The following is a 21344-nucleotide window of genomic DNA, read 5'->3' on the forward strand; positions in this document are numbered from 1 at the left end:
TGACACCGGTATACCTGTTGTATACTGGCTTCACCCGTACTGAACCTTGCGGATAGTTTGGCACATGCGCAATATAGTATAGAGGAGAGTTGTATCTCCCGATCGCTATGGTTACTGATGACGCGTATTGAATACGCCGATACCAAGCGACGCGCCACATACTATGGAGTAACGAACAGCCATCAGATATATCCCTGCCACGTACTGACTAACTCTACGGCGGATGACACACAGCCATGGCATTGATCTTGAGCATCAGATTGCGGGGACCGTCCAGTAAGTAGTTTGGATGTTATATATATGATGTTTTATATATGATGACGTTAAATGAGATTATATCATATAGAGTTTTTTCTGTTCTTTTTTTCAAAATGGCCTTTTTTCCTGCCGTTTTTACATCACTGGGGGCGTGTACATCACTAATGATTTGATTACATGGGGTATATATGTAGCTTGTGGATGTTATTACATTGTCACATCTCTTGCCTTGAAGAAGGGACCCTGTGTGGCCCCGAAACGTCGGCTCATGTTGGATTTCTGTGACATCATTGTCCATTAAAAGGACTCATTCATTTTAACTTATGGAGTGCTGGTGACCTATTTTCTTCAATCTTGTGTTTTGCACGGTGCCATCCGTGAAGTTACTTCGAGCACCATTTATTTGATTGTTGGCCGGGACTGCTGAAAGGTGTGCGGAGGGCACCTCCATCAATTGCATCAGAATATCAAATGTAACACATTCTGATTCCAAACACATGATTATTTTAGTAATTGCTTAATTGTGCTAGTCAAATTAACACTGCGTGTGGTCTAAATTAATTTAGATAGTTTTCATTGTGAAAGGAAACATATTTAAAACGCATTCAGCTGGCTAAATTTAGAACACCATTAACAGGCTTTAAATGGCATATTTTTATGAACTATAAGAGTCAGAATAGAAAGAAGTAATTGATGTAATAACTTATTGATATTTTATTTTTAGGTTTATGTTCCCTTAGACAATTTATTCCATAAAAAGTCTAACCTGAAGGAACAGTTGATTAAACATGAATAAACAATGATAAGAGCGAAGGACAGTTAAATGTGACTATGCCTGCAGGCAGTATTGTATCTTCAAGCACTCAGTAATTTCATTTTAAGGAAACATTTGCTATGCTACAATCCATGCAGGCTTTCTGAATGTTTTTGAAAGCTTGTGGTGATCAGGGGCTGTTAGTAAATATAAACATGATGTGTTCCTGTGTTATGTATCTGTATAGCTTTTTACGTGACTATCTCCTGTAACTGTTAACTATTTATTTTGCACATCAGAACTGTCAGCTACTATTCCATAACCTGCCTATTCCATTTTACCCTTACTTTGGAGGTTGTCAGGTAATGGAATTAATTACGAACAGAGCTTATAAACTATGGGGCAAATAGTAGAATGGATAGAAGTTGTATAAGGAGCACAATTAATACAACCACCCTTTACTTTAAGCCTGTTAAAAGTGGTTGTAACAACAATTTACAAATCAACTAAAGCTGGCCATACGCAGGGCTAAATTTGGCCATTCCCTGCCTAATTGGCTGAAATTCGAGCTGTAGGTGGACCCACGAGAACCACTCTGCTCAACAAAAGGTTAAATTACTTTCATTAGAGGAGTTGGATGGGAAATTTTTAGCTGATCAGTGACTGTAACCAATTAACTGTACCATGGCCATCAACTGTCAGAATACAATGAGGGTGGATGAAGGTGTGGCCAGCTTACCTTTTCTTAATCTATAACCCAGGAAAAAAAGATTGGCAATGTTTTGAAACCTGTGTAAGGAACGTATTGATGTATTTGTCCCCATCTCATAGATCTAACATCACTATTAATTCAGGAGACCATTGCAACTGGGACAGAAAGTGAGGAAATCCAAAATTTTATTGTTGAAGATCTGATGGTGGAGCCCTGAATCAGAATTTTAACAAAAATTTAGATCTGCCCACTAGTGGAGCCCTTGATGATGAGACTTAGGGGGTGTGGTAGCTGTGATAGACAAAAACAAATACTGTGTATACAAAAGAGCAAGCTTGCAGATGTTGCTAACTATCCTCTGAACCATGAGTTTACTCATCAAATAAAAAGTCTCATTAAAACACTACCACCCTACCTACATTCAGAACTTAACAGTGCAATTACGGATAATTCAGAAATTGGGAACGTCTAAATGCTGCCCAAGGTCCACAAGCCAGGAAATCCACACAAATCATAACAGGTATACATAACCTCACTGAAAAAATCTCAGGCCTTGTAGAAAATGTGCTAATATACTGATATAGTTTCCTGCAAGATACAACTGATTTTCAGAAGAACTAGAAGAAGCTCCACAATATACAACAATTACCATAAAAATACACTTATAGCAACATCCCTCATAAGTATGGGATTGCTGCATGCCACAGAAGAATCTGAGACATCCTCACCAAACCACAAATGCAGTGCTGAAGATGTTACACAACTCATTGATATTATTTTAAAACACAAATATTTAACTTTCGATAATTACATTTATCTTTAGTGTATGAGTACTGTTATGGGGAATAAAATGGCACCTCGCTATGCTGACTTATTTATTGCTGACCCGCAGGACAAATTCATTAAAGTAGTTCTAGTCGTAGAACTACTAGTAGTCACAGCATATGCTATCCTGTTGTAACATCAACATTGTAATAGGAATGCATACCAGAGTTGTTTTTGATAATGCAATCAAAGCTTACTTGAAAAAATCCCTTTTATGTAGTGAGTGCCACCTTCCATCTTTCCATCACTTTCAACAACTTCCTGGATTCCCAGTGTGCTTTGCATCTCTTTCTCTGCTGCTTGATGAGATGAAGTATCGATTTCTCAAGACTACATAGTCCATAATGCATTGCTACCAGCAAGCAATGATCATGTTACATTATTCAGATGTTAAGTTGTAGTTTGGAAGGCAGGCTCTGTGAGAATTGTGACACAAAGGAATGGCATATTTTCAAGGCTAAGTAAAATTGTGTGCATTTAAGAAGCACACCCTATGGGCATTGTCAATATGTAGGTTTGCAAACTTTTAGATCAAAATGGTTATTGGGAGTTGGATAGAATTTATGGAAATTCAATATAGAAATACATATTTATTTTAGTTTTTGACCATAGATAGCCTTTAACAACATAAAACAAAAACCATATATGTACTATGATATTTTCATCATATGGACTGAAAAATAAGAAAGTCTAAAATAATTTCACTTATTGCCTAATATCTTTCATGCTGCAATCAAACTAGAAATTGACTATTCAAGCACATATGTGAGCTTCCTACACACCACAGTATCCATCAGGGAAGACAAACCTCACTCCTCAATATAAAGTAAACACACTGACTGATGCATCTCCACATTTCCAGCTTCCACCCCCAGCACACTAAAAGAGCCATCACATGCAGCAAGACCACTAGATAAAACCGCATAAGCTCTGACAGAAATAGACATCTCAGAGAAGCAGAAGCCTTTCATTAAAAAAGTTACATTAACAAAACCATCAATATAAGCATAAATGATGGTTTCAAAACCTAAAGAGGAAATCTATAATACAAAGAGAACCACATACAATCCAGTACTAGAAGGCAAAAGAAAGGTTATCAAAGAGCTGCAACCCATCAGGGTATGAAACATTGAAATAAATCTTCCAACAATCCCCAATGCTGACCTTCAGACAACCTCAGACATAAATGAATCAGCAGGAAACTTTATCATGATGCGCAAAAAGGAACAAAACCTTGCAATAATAAACTGCGTGCCAACTGCAAAGCCATATGAATCCATTAAAAGGGGTCACACTCACAAAAGGAACAATATTACAGGATCATACCGCTGCATCTCTAGCAATGTGGTGTATCTCATTCAATGTAACAAGAGCAACCAGAGCCACCAGAACTGTTACATTGGTAAGACAGGACAGAAATGACAAACAATAATGCACTTCACAGACACTCTAATATAGCACTAGGAAGAGGGTTGCTGCACACATGTGGTCCATCTTTTCTCACAACCAGACTGTTCTATGCAAGACATTAATGTTTGCAGTCTTATGGGGGATTTTAAAAATAGTCAGGAAAAGAAAACCCTTGAACTACAAATGATAATTATGTTTCACACAAGATATAACAGACTGAATGTGGATCTCAATTTTCTAAATCGCTATCAAATAGTTTTATGAGAACTCTGTGACTCTTTTCCTCCCCCTCTTCCACTGCATAGCAAGCTCTTTTCCATGTCTGATTCACTTTCTCAATTTTATTAGCCTGTGTTGAGAGTGTGTTTTTTCAGAGATTGTTGTCCTTGACATTTTGCTAAAGCGTTGTGTATCAGTACTGATTGGACTGAGAAGAAAAAAAAAATCCTGATAACTTGTCCTGAAAATGTAACTGTTAGTGCAAATTAAAAATATCATGGCCGGTACTCAACTGTGTTGTTGCAACTTCACCGATACAGCTACAATCACCTTAAAGTATATTTACACTTTTGCAGTCAAATTTTGAAAAACCCCCACTATATGTTTGTTATGCATTCCCATTCAAACAGCAAATATATTTCTTACCTTTTAGCTGTTTCTTTGGTGAAGGGCTTTTTGCAGATTCCAGACTAGATGGTGAGACTGAGGGGGTGATTTACTAACCTAAACACACACACACACCAGGTGTGTGTGATTTTCACACAGCAAAACGTATTTATCAACCAAAAAGTCTCTAAAAGCATATTTCCACTAATGCCATATATGGAAAAATCATGCACATGATGCATATATAATGCTGCTTCACAGTTTAGACAAAAATGGTTGCATTTACATTCCTTGCATTCATCAACGCAAGCAACACAACATAGAGCTAATTTACCCAACATCACCTTGGAATTCCTTCAGGGCTTTGCACAACACACCTGCTGGGTGTGTACACATTACAAAGGTGTTTAGATTCCACCCATAGATTATGCTGGGAGGGAACACACTGCAGAGGTGTATACACGTTCGTGGTGTGTTTATAAGGTTAGTAAATCAACCCCTGAGGGTCACACTGAGCTTCCTCTCAGTAACATACAATGCTTAAAAGCTAATAATGAAATCTGCCAGCACAGGGTTAATTAGAGCAAATATCATTTTACACAGCCCCCTCCTTAACATTACATAGGGAGAAGCTGAGTAGGATTTTTACACTAAGCTTTTCAATAGGGCAACGGCCACACACTTTTACACATTTCAGGTTTGGCGGTTATCACCCACATTTCTGGACCTAGCAGTAATCAGGTGAATTCTACTCAGGTATCCATTTTTATGGAAGTTTTAGACCTTCATACCTGTCCCCAAAGACACAGACTCAGGCTACACTTAAGCCACAGGTAGTAACATCTGATGGTCACTGTATTAAAAAAAAAAATACATTCCCTATTCCAGTAAGTGGACTAATACCTATAACCACGTATACAACTAACAAAAAAAGGCAATTATGAATTTCCTCTTTCATGCAGGTATGCCATTGCCATACATCCTCAATTCAATGACCAGAGTGGACCAGCAGCCACTGACAACACTGGAATAATGGGCCTGCAAGGGTCAGTTGTAGCTCAAAAGAAAGTCCAACTACAACTACCTCTACAGTATGCTTTTAGTCCTAATGTACAGGTGAAACTCAAATAATTAGAATATCGTGCAAAGTTCATTTATTTCACTAATGCAACTTAAAAGGTGAAACTAATATATGAGATAGACTCATTACATGCAAAGCAAGATAATTCAAGCCGTGATTTGTCATAATTGTGATGATTATGGCTTACAGCTCATGAAAACCCCAAGAACCCCAAATCCACAACCTCAAAAAAGTAGATTATTACATGCAATCAATAAAACAAGGATTGTACATAGAACAATATCGGACCTCTGAAAAGTACAAGCATGCATATGTACTCAGTACTTGGTTTGGGCCCCTTTTGCAGCAATTACTGCAATTACTTTTGCACGATATTCTAATTATTCGAGTTTCACCTGTATATGGATAAAGCATGGCAAAGGAGGTGTGATGTCTACACTACTCCAAGAGCTTATACCTGGTATAACAGAATGTTGACTATAGTACAGACAAGAATGTTCTTAACATCCCCTGGTTTGTCCTGTTTTAACAAAAGCATATTCTATTTAATTTAGTAAATGAAAAGAAATATGATTTCGTTTTTAAAGATCATTGTAAGGGCATGTTTATTGCATCATGAAATTACAGTGCACCCTGCTTTTCATCTGCCATTACACAGCAATTCAAAGATGCTAAACGGAATAACAGACCATGGAATAAAAACAAGCAGCTGCCTTTTCATCAATTAATGTGAATGACATGACAAATCTACTTAACTACTGAACTCTGGAAGAGCATTTAAAAGGAAATCAAATGTATTGGATAATAATGATACATTGCAGCTAAAGACTGTTCTACAGAACACTTACAAAATAATGAAATAGGGTAAAAGACAAATAAGAATTTAGACAGAAAACTTGCTGGGGCTAGGGATGCACTGATACCGTGGTATCGAGCACGAGTACCAATATTTATGTTTTAGTACTCATCTATACTGAGTACGGATACCTCTAGATAAATGGTCACCCTACACCAGGGACCCCCCCCCACTAACCACCAGGGAGCCTCCAATGGCCACCACAGAACCCCTGGCTGTGATAGTATACTCAAAAAGTAGAAAACTTGGTTAGCACTTGAATTTGAGTTCATTGTAGGTATAGCTGCCACAGCAAAAACCACAGCAAATCTCAGAGTGAAAATGTTTGTCTTTCTGATGGATGATCAGCAATAGACCACAGCTGGACCATATATATATTTAGGTATATTAAAATGGTTGCCAAACACATGATTTGGTTGCCAGCAACACATCTTCAGTGCCATACTCACTGGACAAGAACTACATATAAACAGATAAATCCAACACTAAGGGAAAAACTTGCAAAACTCATTGGGGTGAATGCCTACATAAAACTACCCAATTTGTCATACCGTATTTTGCGGTCCATAAGACGCACCGGACCATAGGACGCAGGGAGGTCCGGCGCGCCTTATGGAGCACTCGAGACTGTAGCTTCTGTGACAGTTTCTATGACAGAAGCTGTGACAGAAGCTGCAGTTAGTGACCGCTGAGACAGGTGGCGCTGTGACTACGGTCTCAGTGATGACACAGAGCAGGCGAAGAACGTCTATTCTTCGTCTGCTCTATGGTTATCTCGATCGTCGCTGCTGCTCAGTTTTAATACGAGTGATCTCATCAGATCACTCGTATTAAACGAGCAGTGGCTCCTACTACTCGCCCGGCGCCCGAAACTGCATGTCTCGGGCGTCGGGATTCGCTCCATAAGACGCAGGCACATTTTCCCCCTCCTTTTGGGGGGAAAAAAGTGCGTCTTATGGAGCGAAAAATACGGTAATTCATGAGACAATTCCAGGGAATATAAGATGGTTGGTGGGGTGCTTCAAATAGAACAAAACCTTATGTCTATCAAATCTCATTTTTCTACAAAGCCCACACCCTCATTATAGCAGTTAAAATGCTCAGAGTATCATAGGTCTGTTCAATAACTGATTTACAAAATAATTTCAGAACAACATGGCAGAATATGAATTAAAATATAGACTCCGAGGACGTGCAAAAAATGCTGGGTTTCTTCTCGTCTGCCAAATGTCAATGTGATGTTTTTTCTGCCAGGAAAATGTTGTGCTGTGTTCTAATAAGTTAATGCTAGAATTTTCTACAAGTTAAATTACGTTGTGGGTGTAGATATGCAAGATGTTTTTCCTTACTAATTTTCTTTATTTAATCCACACCAAGCTGAACTAACAGTAATGAAGCAAAGGGATTTGAAGTTTCAATTAAATAGGCACAATATTGTTATGTACAGTATATAAAGAAAGATGAACCACTGCCTTTAAAATGATTTACAGTAGATGAACTTTACTGAAAATTACCAAACGTATTTTATCCATTTAACTAATAGTTATGCAACTGGTGTACTATACAGGCTTAACGTGAGAAAAACAATTTTATACAGGAAATGTTTTTGCTCCTCATAGCAGCCAGATTTTTTTGCCAACCTGCAGAGGAAAACATTATAGCTGAAAACAGATTGACATAAAAACAATAACACTTTCTTAGGAAAACCTTTCATCCAAAAGTTCCTCTCTCATTCTCACATAAGTTCGGACAGATATTTGTGCCGCTTGCAAAAAGTAATGTCCAGCTTAACAAAGATACAATAAACAGCACAAGAAAAATAAAAATGTCACAGCGATGGCTGGAAATCTCCCACCAACCTCAGTTCAATATTTGCAATGAACAGATATCCATTCTAAATAATGAAAACTTGAAGTCTTGCCAGATATGAATAAGGGCAACCTGGCAAATAGGCAGTTTAATTGGGGCAACCTTTATAATAGACCATTTGTATCTTTATTGAAGTTTTCTTTTAAAATCAATGGTAGATCTGCCAATCTACATACATTCTCAACTTAGGTCATTTAGCATCCAAGATACTAAAACTGTACTGTAAACATCAGGTGCTTGAATCCACTTTATAAGATACTATAACAATTTTGAAACAAAAAAAAATGAACTTATTTCAGAGACTTATCTGGAACATATAAACAAACACCTTAAAGCAGAATTCTGGGCAAAACTGTTCTTAACCCTTGCAGTGGCTCAGCTGGGTTAAAGCTTTCTGCAGGAATATACTGATTATATTACTGGTTTTTACTAGTTTCGAAGCAGAACTCCAGGCAAAACTGTTCTTAACCCTTGCAGTGGGGCTACCCCCACACTGCAAGGGTTAAGAATTTGTTTTTGTCTAGGTGCTAAAATAAAAAAACGTATATTCACCCGAACCTTGGAGGCGAAAGGCTGTCACGGCGCTTCCACCAGCCTGTCTCCTCTGGCACTGTAGCAATGCAATGCCACTTGGTGTCCTCATGTCCCATACACTGTGTATAGGACATGATGACTCACAGGACCTTAGATCGCTGAAGCGGAGGGGGAGTGAGGCTCAAGGGACTGGTCTAAGAGCAAGCCGGTTTAGAGGAAAAAGTGAGTATAACTTTTTTCTTTTTGACCCCAGACAAAAATGAGCACTTAACCCTTGCAGTGCAGGATTATCCCCAATGCAAGGGTTATGGACAGTTTTGCCTGGAGTTCTGCTTTAAAACTAGTGAAAAACAGTAGTATATTCAGTATATGACTGCAGAAAACTTTAACCCACCTGAGACATATAGTGATTTTTTTAGGAATGGGGTAGATTTTTCAGCAAAATCTATGAACATAATATATTGTGAAAACCACAGTGGGCTTTATGCATAAGAATTGTTCTCAAAGAAAATGATATTGTTGTCTATAACAGCTGTTGTGGTGACTGTGGTTAAGCATACTGTTTCTTTAAGGGAGTTCCAGGAATTCTGCAGTGTGAACATTGGTTGCTTACATTCTTAGCTTTAGTAGCTTGAAGTGAATTTTGAATTCTAAGCCCTTATTCACACCTATAGTTTAGGATTAGCATTTGAACACCTGCACACCTTATGTAATCATATGTGATACGTTTACATGCGGTTAGGAATCAATCACTATTCCTGGACGCAACGATTAATTATCTAAAACAGAAACAAATTAGGTCTGCTATCCAATCCTGTGCTGTGTGGCAGAGTTGTGTAAATCTCAGAGCTGGATAGACAGAAAAACAAATCTTTTGGCTGGGAAAACAATGGTATATTTAACCAGTTGCTTAGAGTTCAGCTTTACGTTAGGGCTGGTAAAATGGCATTGAGAAGGTGGTGTGGACAGAGATGGCAAAAGATGAACAGAAGGTGCTGTGTGCATAGTGGCGAGAAGCGTACAACATGAACAGATTTTGGATTAGCCCAGCAGAACTGGTAGATGCTGCAGCCAGAAAGAAGGCAAAGTAGGCAAAAGATGGAGCACAAAGATGGGTAAAACAGAGTAAACAAAAATGGAGTGAACAAAGTGAGTGAAAGATTAAGATCAGAGTTTAAGGAGGATGAGGTGGACAGAAGATAGAACAGATAAAGTTGGCAAAAAACAGAGTGGTCAGAAGACGCTAATGATTAGGCATACAGAGTGTATAAAAGACAGTGAACAGAGAGGACAGCAGCCAAAGTGGACAGAGTTGGATTGTGTTAGTGGGCAAATTTGAGAGGAATAAGAAGGGATTAGACTATATATATGTATAGAGGATGAGTACACCTCAGAGTGATGTTGACCGAAGAGTGGTGTGGAGCAGAGGTGGCCTTAAATTTAAAAAAAATAAATACAAAAATACAAAGAAAAATAAAAAAGGGGCAGACTCGATGGACAAGTTGGTCTCTTTCTGCTGTCATTCTTTAATGTTTCTATGTATAAACTGTGCACTGAGGAATGGAGGACAGTGTGACCATGCAGCAAGTATTTTTGATATTAGGAGCAAGAGTCCCAAACAGCTTGATCCTGATATTTCAAAGGGAATATTATGTATTTCTTTATATGTTTTTCAAGTACTTATATCTTACATTTTACCTTATATACATTTATACTTGGTGATTTCCCTGTTATTCATGTGTATGGTTTATGGAGTTGAAAACCAATATGCATTTTACACTGCTTTTAATGTAAATTGTTTGTCACATTGTTAAGCAACACTGTCACCAGAATTTTTTGCTCTTAGCATATTTTACTTTCTACGTACACTGCATGGTGCATGCACAATGTACACTCCAGGCTCATTACTGGCACATGTAAGATGTTGGAAATGGAGTCAGGTGTTGAGGAAGATGTACCGGTAACTCCTGTGGCTGCTCAATGGCTGATGCGGAGTGAGGGGGGCCTGGAAGAAGCAGTGACAGGAAAGGTGGCCACAGCAGGGAATGGAACAGTGACCCTGAACGTGTCATCTCTGGAGAAGGGATTCACTAGGAAGTAAATATAGCATAGGGTGCAGGTATGCTGTGCATACTTGTACACTAGGGAGAAAGGGGTCTTTAGTTTAACTTTAAATGTGCTTCATTCTCTCCATCACATCTTATTATTTCATGTGAACAGCACTTATGATCTCTCTGATCTTTGTCACTCATGGGCCTTTTGCACAATGTGTTGCTTTGGGTTATGTATTTACTATATCTTCTGATCAGTAGGTTGCACTTTTAAAAAAAATAATACAGTAATACAGATGTACAGTATTATAAATTGTATGGAATTCTGCTACTATCTTGTCATGTGCTCACTCATATATCCCCTCTATCTTGCTTACGTTCTCTTTCCTCCACTTTACATTAGATCTGTTTACTGAATGTTTCTGGCAGGAGTATGCCTCTATTATTCATAGCTACAGTCTCAGTACATAATAGTGAAGACAATGCTGGGATTTAGGGGAACAGCTGAAGTATGCATGTTACCATGTACCACTGAAATGCTGTATTAGTAACTGCACTGTCTCTGCCTTCTTTGGGACACAGAGAAGTTGAATGGTTTCAGGCCATCATCATGGCACTCACGCTGAAAGGCTTATTTTCTTCCCTGAAGCTAATGATGTAACTGGAGCTATTCAGAAGTATGTCATGGGACCTGGGACTTTTGATATCATTCACTTTCTTCTGTCTCCTGCTAGAGAAAGTGGCTGGTCATTTGCGGAAATGATCGTATTTCTGAAAAATTACTTTTAATCTACCCCTTTTGGGACTGCTATGCCTTTCCATTTTACCAGAAGTAATCAACTACCAGAATATTTATTGCTGAATTACACAGGTTGTTAGTGGATTGTAATTCTGCTAGATGTTTGAGTCTTTACTAAGATTCTCTAAGAGATAAAACCCTGCAAGGGGGGCTTTTAGAAAAACAGAATTTTATTTTTGGCACACCTCAGGTGGCGAATGCTGATAATCTCCATAATTTCAGCAATCCCATGGTAAAGTTTCGCAAACCTGAAGTTCATCTGCTGTAAAATAAAGAACTTGGTGTAATTTCAACTAAACAAACTAGCATAACCGGCTAATATGAATAATGAACTGCTGCCAGCGGGGAATCCTGCTGCAGGACCCGATCTTTGCCCAGCTGTATTAAAAACAAGGAATATCCGCACAGTCACATCCAGTTATCCATGGTTTTATTAAAATCAACAGGTAACTTTAGTGGATCACCACAGAAATGCTTTTTACCCTTAGAGGGTTATTCACAAAGCTACCGAAGGATCTAGCCGTAGCTTCGACTGATCCTTCGGCTAGCTTCGGCCCCAGGACCCCTTTGGTTCAGTAGAACCAAAGGGCTGCTGTGCGGGCTATTCACTATAGCCCGTACAGCTCCCACAGTGGGCCAAGCGACTGAGCCAAGGGGAAAGCCAAAGCTGGCCGAACGGCCTGCTCCTGACAGCTGGGCGGAGCCAGCCATCATTTCACGGCTGGCTCCGGCCACTTGCAGAGACAGATCAGCATCCCCTGGTTACCAGGATGCTGAAATGTGATTGCACTGAGAACCCGGCGGAGCCGTCGTGATATCACCGCGGCTCCACCGGGTCCTCAGTGTGTAATGACAGTTCAGCGTCCCCTGGTTACTTGGTAACCAGGGGACGCTGAACTGTCATGAGAGCTTAGCAAAGGCGGCGGTGATATCAAAGCTGGCTCTGCTAAGCTCTCATCTAATGACAGAACAGCATCTGAAACAGAACAGAAAAGCAAGGACTTTTTCAATGCCAGAGATGCGTCAAATTCCAATGATTGTAAATTCCATATGTAGTACCTCCTGCAGTAGTTTTCTGTCATTAAAGTAATTATTCTATTTTTATAATGACCACCCCCACTATACAATGATCCACAATAAACACAGGCAACGATGAATATCTGTAGCCTGAAGAACTGCGCACAGACTGTACATTGTAATGACAGCTGGTCCCGGCCAATAGAAAACAGCCCAATCGTTTTCTATTTTTTTTTCTATTTTTTTTAACTGGTTTTCTATTCTGCTCGGTACCACAAAGGTACCGAGCAGAATTGCCGAGCCGAATGCTGCTCAACAGCATTCAGCTATTGACTCACTGCTGTTCGGCATCTATGAGACCCAAAGCCAGCTGCAGCAAGTCGATGTATGGCTGATTTCAGTCGGTGTATGGCTGAAATCAGCCGTACAAGCCTGAAGTGTATAGCCGAACAGCGTTCGGCTCACTTCACTTCAGGCCGGTTAGTCACACGGCTGCCTTTGGCAGCTGTGTGAATAACCCTCTTACTTGTAAGGCTGGAATAACAGGCTTATTAGAGGGGATCTGTTGCTGTAAAGCAAACCAAGAAAATCTCAGAAGGGACTTTCAATACCCCATGACCGTCATGTGATGTTAGATTTCTGCAATGTTATTTTAGAAAATATATTTCTTGTGCAAAGGACATATGAATGGTGCAGTACAACGGAGCAGTGAACTTTCTGGGCACTAAGTGGTTTGCAATTCAGATGAATGGAGTGCATTCTATTGCAACTGATATGTTGCAGAAGGTTAATAAACCAGACCAGCACCTTCCAAGCTGCCTACATGAATTGAATACAGGCATGCAGAAGTGTCTACAACACATGACCTCTGATGTCTCCTTTAGATCCTCTGAATCCTGGGGTGCTCTAACAAGAAAATGTAAACACTTCGTCATTCTACTTGGTTAGGTGCAAGCTGGCCCTTACCCTCCTTATCTCTGGTCTATTAGTGCAATAATGGACCCTTTGGCCAATAAGGAGGTAAAAGAGGAAGGTTGGGATGGGAATATCAGGAATTTCCTGTTAGAGTTCCTTTGGGGGTCTGTAATGAAGATGTCTGAATGTAGATGCACACTCCTCTGACAGGTTTCCTTTAAAGATGTTAGTATTTTAGTGGTGCCTATATTAAATTGATTGCATCATACCTTCTTTTCATATCAAACCAAGAAATGTTACCATTACTGAAAGGTCAGAGGTAGATGCATAAACTCATCACCTCATAAACCAATGTTTACTGAAAGGATATTGCCCTCAATCAATGCTGATTATAAATACAACATTAATAAAGCTTTGCAAGAACATTTATATCAAATTGCCTGTAGATAAATATTTACAAAATTAATTTGAATCAATTTTATCCTGACTTCAGTTACATGTAAAAGCTAGTTCTTAGTTCTACAAAAACCTGTGTCAAACTAAATAAAGGATGTCTGAATCTGGCTTAAATGTGCATTTAAACACTATGGTGCTGGACCAATCTCTGGAACAGTCTTATACAAAGATACTGGACCAGTCTCCTAGAAAGTGATGAATGTAAATACAGAATACAAGACATGACTGGATAAGGGGAGAAGAGGGGTGAATAAACGGCAAGACCACTCCTTGTCCAATTATGGAACCCTTGTATAGAATATAAGATGTTTTATCAATGAGAGGAGAGGATGGGGGAGAGCAAGCAGCACTCTTTTTTTTATGTACACTAGCCAGAGCTCACAGAAGCAGTGTCTGGAAGATTAAAGTTGCAAGTAATATCTGGAATAAATACAATTTAGCATCCCTACTACATTCCGAGTGTAGTATGTACAGCAATTGGTCCAATTTTGCTGGACTAAATAAATGTTTTTTAAAAATGTGCTTTTCAAATGGGAATTCAGTTCTCAGCAATTGGTCCAACTTTGCTGCTGGACTAAATAAAATATTTAAAAATGTGCTTTTCAAATATGAAATGCATTTTCTCAATCTGTGTCCTTACTGCCATGGTCTGTCCAAGGCCATGCAGCGTGCTCTGAGGCTGTGCTGTAAAACCATTGTTGGGACTAGGTCCTCTGGCACCTAAGTAGTTTACCAAAACCAAAATCAATTCTTCTATCAGGGAATTAAAGTAATTTACAACTCATCACAAATATAAATTATATTCTGCAATGTATCCCTTTATAAAGTGCACTACAATAATGTTTCTGATGAAAAGCATTTTTTGAAATTATTTATACATTTGATTATGTCTACAAAAATGAATGAATGCAAATTTTAAATGTTTACATGCGAACAGCAAAACAAAAGGGGTGATAGAATGTCAATGAGTCATTATGGTTAAAGATGGGTTAGAATGTTGTTAAAAAATGAACAGTAGCTCTCTCTGCATAATCAGTAGTTTATTTTACTTTGACAGCCATTTGCTGGTGCCTAGTCTATGCAATGTGAAATATTGCACATGTCCTGGCCATGGACACAATAATGTCAACTACAAAGTACAGTCACAATGCAGTGGGCTAAAAATGCCTGGATTGTTCTATTCCTTGGAACTAAGAAGGGGGGGGGATTTATATGGGAATTGTTTTTTAAATTGGACCTACTTACTAACTTTGGCCCTTTGAGTTGTCTGGGGCCCCAGTGTTTAAGAGAGACCCCAATATCGTTTTTTCATCACTATACACATATCACCCCATCCTCAGCTGTCACAGTTCAGTGGCTTATTGAACTTTTAAGAGTTGTTTGCCTCAACTACTGGCTTCACAATTCTCCAATTTGCACTTTATACCAGGTTAGCTCTTTTTTTTAGAGGCCAGGGATGACCCTATCCAGCTTATACAAATGTTTATAGTCAAGTCCCCCACTTCCTATGACTTCCTAGGAAAAAAGAGAAAAAAGAGGAGGTTAACTGATGAAGTACATATGGGTTGTTGCACCCCATGCATTTCCGTTGCACTAAAATAACTGCAAAGGCTATCAGTGCTGAGGACTGCAGCTGGTGTCCTTCAACTCTACAAATTCTGTCCTCAACAGCCACTGAGGTAATTAAACAACTCTGACAATAATTACTATTAGCCAGTGTAATAGCAGAGGAAGTCACAGCATGAAATACTGCAGTTTTTTTTAAACTAGAGCCACTTATGTAACTTAAATTCACATTAAAATTTCCAGGTTCTATGTAAAATAAACTTGTGTAACTAGAGCCACTTATGTAACCTATATTCAGATTCAAATTTCCAGTTTCTCTGTAAAATAAATATATGAATACATCTGCATTGCTCCAGTTTGCTGTATTTCTGCATCTGTTATTTATGAAGCTTTACTAAAAAAATGTGAGCCTACAGCTCCGGAAAGCATGTCACTTGAAGTTATAATAACCTCTTGTAAGGGTATCTGATTGCAAAATAAAATGTGCCATCATCAAAAGCTTTAAAATGTCAGCATGTCATAAAACTAATGCCAAGGATAGAAGGTACAACATTCTACGATACATAACATTTAAATAAAACATTCATTTCATGCATTTTTTTGCATAGATGCAATGTTTTAATAATGACCTTGTGGCATCTATAACACTTGATGGTCAGAAAATGACTTAAAAATTAAAACATTTAGCAGTGTGGTAAATATGCATTTTAATTCAGCTTAACAATTTCACACACTGTGATATTTATAAAGGTCAAGTTTTGCAGTGCAACAACGCAGCTTGATGCTTCCAAATGTTTGGCTACATGCCGCCATTATAATGTATATCTAGGGGAATTTGTAACAAATATAAATACTAAAAGAGAAAAGCTTCAGGTGAAAGCTTTACAAAGTTTGCATTCTGGAATGCAATGTCCATACTGAGTATACCCTACACCCCCACTGCTGCAGCCATTGCTACAATACATAATGTATATGCCTGATTCTCTTATGTAAACAAGCAGTTAGATTGCACCCTACACCGGCCATTTATAATCCGTGGGGATGACGTCTGAACTTTCTGGTCTGGAACTCTTTGGATGAGAGTATTAACCTGGGTAGAAAGTAATCCTATTTACCATAGCAGACAATCCAGTATATGGTTTAATCATCAAAATTGAGTAGAAAATTCACAACAAACATTTGACTGGAAAGAACCGTTATGCTATTTTTATTTTAGATTGATTCTGTGGCTTTGCTCTTAACAAGCAGTAAATAAGCTTTAAAAGCCCTCACTGACCTCTGTAGCTGCAGACACTGCAGAGTAGTTAACAATTTAGAAGTACTGAAATTGCTCAATGCATTCGCTCAGCAGCTCAACTTTCAGCTTTTTTGCTCCCCATTCACAGTTCACCTGCTGTATGTGTATATTAGAAATTAGAAGGCTAGAAGACTACTGAGTCACTGCTGGGAAGGTAGAGCAGGGTGGGCTGAGCTGCTAAAGGAGCTACGATTAATTCAGTGCAGTATTCTAGTCTTTTAATCTCTAATGTAAACGTGCCTCAGCTGTAGAGGTCAGTGAGGACATTAGAGCTTTAAAGCATGTTTAGTACTTGTTAAAATATGTAAATGCTTGACTGTCAATAACCTGGTCACAGGTTCACTTTAAGATGGCTCGCTTTCTAAAGGGTCTACAGTTCGGTAACAAGCCCAAACTGTGCATTCTTCCATCACAATGCAAGGGAGGATATACCTTTCTATAGTTTCTATGATTTCTGGTTTTATGCATTATGCTATTACTTTTCTATATTACCCCTCACTGTCCTTTGTAGCTACAGGCACTTTGGAGCAATTCATACTCACAGCAGAAGCACTGACGTTGCTCAAGTATTCCCTCCGCAGCTCAGCTTACAATGTTCTCCCTCCCAATGCATTTACTCAGTATTTATAAGGGAAGCACCGATACCGGTTTTTCGGTATCGAGTACGAGTACCGATACTTTGCTTTAGGTATTCATCAATAGTGAATACCAATACCAGTGCTTCCGCTGCCATGGAGCCAGCTTCCCGGGCAATCTGATTGCCCAAGAAGCTGGCTCCATGTTGTCTGACCTGCTTGATTGAGCTTGGCCGGGAAACTGACTTCCCAGGCAATCAGCATCGAGACGGCTTCCCGGCCAATTCCTGATTGGCAGAGAAGCCAGCTCAAACTGATCGGCTGGCCCGGCCAATCAGGAAGCTGGGAGGTGGGTCATTAATTACTTGCCGCCCAACTTCCTGTTCGCACAGGAAGCTGGCTCCATGTTCCCCTACGGCACTGCCAGTCAGAGGAAACCTTCCTCTGACTGGAAGTTCTGGGATCCGGGAAGGTTTCGGAGTACTCGCTCAAATACTCGGTATCTGCACCGATACCGGTACTAGTATCGGTATCAGTGTATCCCTAGTATTTATATTAAAGATTAGAAGGCTGGAAGACTGTGTTATTACTGTGTCATTACTATGAGAAGGGACCAGGGTCAGCACAGTTGCCAGGAGAACCACTTAGCTGAATTCAGTCCTTCTGTTGTGAACTTTGTGAATCAAATTCTCTATGCTGCCTTCAGTAACCGATATCACTGATGACTTGCTCTAAAGGGTTTCTAAACCCTGAGCTTTTTTTGCATAAATCGACATAAATCTGCATAAAGCAAGCAGTAGATATATGAAAAAAAACGCTTTAACAGCGGTTTAAACTTACCTGTGTGTTCCCTGCGCGCTCCCGTCCGAAAATGTGAAACTGCACCGGCGGCCGCAAAGCATCTTGGAGTGGGCGCATGCGCAGTTCACTTTTTTGGCCGGGACATGAGGAAAGACACAAGGTAAGTCTATGGACACGTGCACCCGCATTCAAACACCATGGGAGAGTACGTGCCAGCAAGCTCAGAGGAGTCAGTGCTGGAGAGAAGGCTGAAAGTAGAAGATGATCGGATTAAAAGACATAGTTTAAGGTAAGTGCTTTAATTAACGTTGGGGTGATGTAAAAAAATTGCCGTTAATGTCACTTTAAAGCACATTTCCAGCTTGTTATAAATATGTAAAAATGCATACATTTCAATAAACTAGCCACAGGTTCACTTTATGGTGGTTGACATTTGAAAGTGCACTTCTGTTTGGGCCTACAACTGCATAATGACCCAAACTGCATTCTTTTTGTTACAATGCAAGGGAGGCAATACCTTTCTTTACTTCTTATGTGTTCAGGATTTTTAGTTATTGCACCATTACTTTTGTATACCAGCTTATGAAGTAATATGTTGCTACAAAAACATACATCATCCATTCTCCACATGTAAAGCTTAAAGCTTTGATTTGCTTTTAAACTTGTACACAGCTTTTGGGAATATTTGGTAAATTGAATCCCTATCACCTTTGCTATGTATTTTATGTTGGTCAATTTTTATTACTGCATTTTACTGCTGAAAATGTCTTAAGGATATGGACATAAAAGAAAACAAGTTTGCTCTACCTTTGATCAGCAGAACATAATTTCGGCCCACGATGTAAAATCAATTATGTTTATGTTGTAAGTTAAAAATTCTAAGCCTACAAAAAGAGTTAGAGAAAAGTCCATTATTACGTTTGCTATAAAATGAGATTACATTTTGGCTAAACAACAGTATCAGCACAAATAAAGTCATGTATAATTATATGCTGAGTAGTATGCTCAAACACAATGCTTTTCTCTGGCTTTGTTACAAATATATGTATCTACTTAAAGTGGACCTAATCTCAAGACTGAAGATTTGCTATGTTGCAAGGAACATTTAGAAAAGTTATTTGTTTCTAAGTAGTACCCTGAAAAATTTACCTTTTCATCAACCTGAGTAGGAAGCACATTGAATGATATATAATCCTTAAAGTGACAATAAACCCTCAGATTTTGTAACATAAAGCCATACTGTAATGTGTGCCTTACTGTAATCCATGGCTGTTTCCCTTCTCTTTGCTGCTCTTCCTTTTAAATCTGTATCTGTTCTCACGCTGGGCAGAACTTCTGTTTTGCAGCAGACTGCCTTGTCTCTGAAATGGATACATGGTGTCTGTGTGAAGGTTCACAACCTGAGCCAACACTACAGGAAGAGGCACTCAGCTGCAAAGAGAAGTTCTCCCCCAGCATGAGAAGAGATACAGATTTAAAAAGGAAGAGCAGCAAAGAGAATGGAAACTACCATGGATTACAGTAAGGCACACATTACAGTATTGGTTTATGTTAAAAAATCTGAGGGTTTAATGTCACTTTAAGGAGCTGGTTTCGCAGTATGAGACAGGAAGGACATATGTATCAAGCATTTAGCATGAACAGAAGAAGCTGGCACCCAGGATCCCTCTTTAGGGTTGTAGCCCTTCCTATGGAAAAGTTATTGAAGCGAGTTTTTAATCCTTATGGAGCCCTCATTTCTTTAAATCTGATACTCCTCCGTTCCATCCACGAGTACTGGAGGGCTGGAAGCCAATAAAGTTTAAGGCTGCACCAGTTTCAGCAGGGAGACATGAAGCATTTTGGGAATTTTTAAAGAAGCAGGAAACTTGAGATGGAAGAAAACAGGACTGACCTTTTTAGGAGTCCAGTATGGCCGGTTAAACCTGGGTGTGAGTTTCTGTGAAAGAGAGATGTTTCTGGTAAAAATCCACACCAAGTCACTAACCCTGTATTCAGGAGGTGGGCAATAAGGCTGAAGTCAACAGCACAGGCTGATTCATTACCCCACAGCTGATTAGGAAAGGGCTGCAGCCAGCAACACAACAGTTGTGGGTCTTAAACATCCGAGGAAACCAGAAACCACTCTTCTATCCTTGATTCCAGACTCACTCTCTGCTGCTAAAAAGGACCTATTGTCTTTACTAGCTGCCAGAACCGTCATACCCAGACATCAGAGTCTGCCTTGGCTTCCTGCAGACTACACTGTATTCATGCAGTGCAGCCTGGTCAAGGAATTGTCTCATGACAGTGAAGGGATAACTCCTACAAGCATGTTCACATAATCGACAATACTGTGCCTAGCAATAGAGTGCTGATTCTTTTCTAGTGTAAGGCTTTCTGTACAGGATATTGCTGGAAAAAAGCTAAAGTCAGATTCTATGATAAAAGTATTTAAAGGAGAACTATGAGGTGAGTGATTTTCACTCACCTCATAGTTCTAGCCGACCTGTGACAATGAGACTGTCAAAGGTCGGCTCTGTAAATCGGGAGGTGAACGAACACATACCAGCGTTCGCTCACCTCTCGATCCTGTCACGGCTCTCTGCCGTGACAGGGGAGGGGCTGGATTCCCCCCTCCCCGCTCCGATCCGCCAGCGCTGACTGGCGGAACAGACGGGGGAGGGGGCGGGTACAGCTGGCTCTGCCACTAGATAGGCAGAGCCAGCTGTCAGTCACGCAGCTGGGCGGATCCCGGCACAATTGTCGGGATCCGCTTCAGCCGCGGAGTCTCAGTATACCGCGAGCAGCTCGCGGTATACTGCGGCGTCTCAGTATACCGCGAGCTACAGCTTGCGGTATACTGAGCCTAGGGTGACGGGAGGACGCTAGTTTGTGTCCTCCCGTTACCCTAAGGAGAACTATGGGGGAAAGCCTCAACCCCATAGTTCTCCATTAAAAGTGAAGTGTAATATTTTTTAAA

Source organism: Nanorana parkeri, unplaced genomic scaffold (assembly GCF_000935625.1).
Source record: "Nanorana parkeri isolate BGI_ZX_2015 unplaced genomic scaffold, ASM93562v1 scaffold833, whole genome shotgun sequence".
NCBI classification, from domain to species: Eukaryota; Metazoa; Chordata; class Amphibia; order Anura; family Dicroglossidae; genus Nanorana; species Nanorana parkeri.